Here is a 3,121-nt window from a genome sequence, read left to right on the forward strand (position 1 = left end):
TAAAACAAACAAAGGAAGACTTGCATCCAGGAACCAGGGAAGAGAATGCGAGAGGAACGCAGGTGGGCCACCTGTACGCTTTGTCAGTAGTTTAAGTTGTGGCATCTGAGAGTAGAGCACGCAGTGTGGCGTGTTCAGAACGAACACCCTCTCTGACACCCTCATCCCTCTCTGCAGTGTGCTGCTTCCTTCTCACTGTCTTCCTCTCCCTGAAACAAGACCCTGCCCCCAGGATGTCCCTAATCCTCCCAGCCCAGGGTACCAGGTGCCAGCGGTCTGGCTTCCTTGGGCCAACGAGGATGCTGTAGCTTGCTCTGAAGCAGTGTGGACACTCCATCAATTATCCCGCTGCTCCTGAGGCGAGCCTGGCCACCATCCACACCTGTGTCCCCAGGTCTTCTTTCCATCAGGACACCCCCAAAGGTAGGATGGTGGGTTCAAAGGCCCACGCCTCCGCTACTGGACAATGCTGAACTCGCTATGCACTTACCCCAGACACAAGAATGGCTGCCTGCCCGCCCTGACTGTCCAGCCACACGGGCATCACAAGTTATGGCTCACATTCTGCTATTCAGCCCGGGCACTGCGGCACCTGGCTCTCTGGGTGTGTGTTTTCCGGATCACTAGCATGGATGCATTTTTCACGTTCATCAACAACGTGTGTTTTCTCTTCGTGTCTCACTGGTCCTATTCTTTGCCTATTTTCCTCCTGGGTTCTTAGAGCTGCTTTATCATCTTGTAGGAAGCTCTCTGCAGAAGAAGCATGTTAACTATTTATCTGGTACACACAGGCTGTGGGAAAAGGAGCGTAACTACATCTGTTAGCTCTGTAATGGGTTCTAACGTGTGAGACACATCATAAGAAAGGGGTGACACTTGGGGCTGGGAAGGTAGCTCAGTGGTAGAGCGCTTGCCTTGCATGCCTGAGGTCCTGGGTTCGATTCCTCAGTACCGCATAAGTAAAAAAAAAAGCCAGAAGTGACGCTGTGGCTCAAGTGGTAGAGCGCTAGCCTTGAGCTAGAGCTGAGGGACAGTGCCCAGGCCCAGAGCTTAGGCCCCATGACCGGACCCCAAAAAAAAAAAGAAAAAAGAAAGGGGTGACACTAAGAAAGGGACGGAAGAGCTGTCTTCACAGAAAAGGTCTGGGCTAGAGATAGAGAGCCACCTCCTCACAACGCCAGCATAGCAACAACACAGGTGAGGTACACTAGAGCATGAGGACCGTGGAGGTACACTAGAGCATGGGCGCGGGGGGGGGGGCTGTGGAAGTCCCAGCACTGCTTACTAATAACCCAAGGGCAAGAAAACAAGCCCACGCCAGGGAGACATGGCCGCTCTGCTCTGTCACTGAGGTGGTGCCACAGAGCTTTTCCAGGCCAAATGTCAGTCTGCAGGCCAATACTCAGGATGGAGGAGCAAGTTAAATCATGCCAGGCAGGAGCCACCACATTTGGACACCTTCCACCAGAAAACAGATTCTGTCAGACACTGATGGTTCCCGCCTGTAATCCCAGCTACTCAGGAAGCTGAGATCTGAGAATTTCAGTTCAAAGCCAGCCAGGGTTTCACGAAAGTACGTGAGACTCTCACCTCCAATTAACTAGCAAAAAGCTGGAAGTGGAGCTATTGCTCAAGTGGTAGAGTGCTAGCACTAGCCCTGAGCAAAGATGCTAAGGGACCAGCGCCCAGGCTCTGAGTTCAAGTCCCAGAATGGGCACTGGCATGCAGATACACTGTGCGCATGCACACACACAGAGCTGGAGGAAAATAATCTGTCCTCTTCCTTCTTTATGAGTTCTAGACCTCCTGTCTGGCCAAAGAGGACCCCTCCTCCCAGGACTGGACCAGGTTCTTCTCATTTGCTCCTCTATCTTAAGTCTTCCTTCTTCATAGTACAGTGGAGCATCATAGAACACAGGCTCCAAAGCAAGACTCCCTCCCCACCCCCACCTCCAGGTCCAGGTCCTGCCTGCCATGATGAGTGAATCAGGGCAAATTCCTTTCCACCTGGGCCTCAGCTTCCCCATCTGAAAAACAGAGTTCCTAATACCCCACAGGGATGGTCTAACAACCACAGCAAAACGACGGCAGGTGGGCACACAGGCGGGCCTGGGAAAGAGATGCCTCTCGTTGCCTTTCTTCCAGAGCCGGCAGATCCGGCCCTGCCGCCCCAGCTCAGAACCCTGCAGCTCCCCGGCACCCCAGCAAGAGCTGTCAATCTTGTGACATTTGTAGCACAAACACAAAGTGCTCGAGTGTGGGGTGGCACGTTCTCGTGGCTTCAAAACATACTATGCCAGCGATCTTCATAACAGAATCACTACTCCAGGAAAACCACGTCTGGCAGTGCCCCACTGAGGCGGCAGGCGCGTGCCACCAAGCACCCACCCTCCTGCTTCACCCACAGCCAGGCACAGGTGGTTGGAAAGCCAACCATGGTGCTCTGATAGGTGGGGAAACCGAGGTAATACAGGAAAGTCCTCAGAATGGTGACCACCTTCCTCCACGATGGGGTGTGATGAGCCCGGTGACGCCCTGTGTCTATGAGAGCGTTGGGGTGCAGACAGTCAGGCAGGCCCCAGGGCATGAGCTGAGGAAATGCACTCACCCAGGTTCAGGACAGTATTACCCCCAAACAACAAGCTGGGGAGGAGAATGGGATCCTGCCAGGCACAGGGGGCTCACACCCGAGGATCAAGAGTCAAAGCCGGCCTGGACAAGACAAATCCAAGAGACTTTTATCTACAATTAGCTGGCAAAACACTGAAATGGATGGCATGGCTTATGTGGTAGGGTACCGGCTGTGAGCAGTAAAACATGAGCGAGAATTCAAGGGGTAAGTTTAAGCCCTGGTACCACTACAAAAAACGGGGGGGGGGGGAGGATACATTTTTACTGGAAGTGTGGCTCAGTGATAAAGTGTCTGCCTAGGGCTGGGAAGGTGGCTCAGTGGTAGAGCGCTTGCCTTGCATGTATGAGGCCCTGGGTTTGATTCCTCAGCACCACAAAAGCAGAAAAAGCCAGAAGTGGCCCAATGCCCAGGCCCAGAGTTCAGGCCCCACGACCAAGCAAAAAAAAAAAAAAAAAGTGCCTGTCTAGAAAGCATAAGAACCCGAGTTCA

This window comes from Dipodomys ordii, unplaced genomic scaffold (assembly GCF_000151885.1).
Source record: "Dipodomys ordii isolate 6190 unplaced genomic scaffold, Dord_2.0 Scaffold101, whole genome shotgun sequence".
In the NCBI taxonomy this organism is placed as follows: domain Eukaryota; kingdom Metazoa; phylum Chordata; class Mammalia; order Rodentia; family Heteromyidae; genus Dipodomys; species Dipodomys ordii.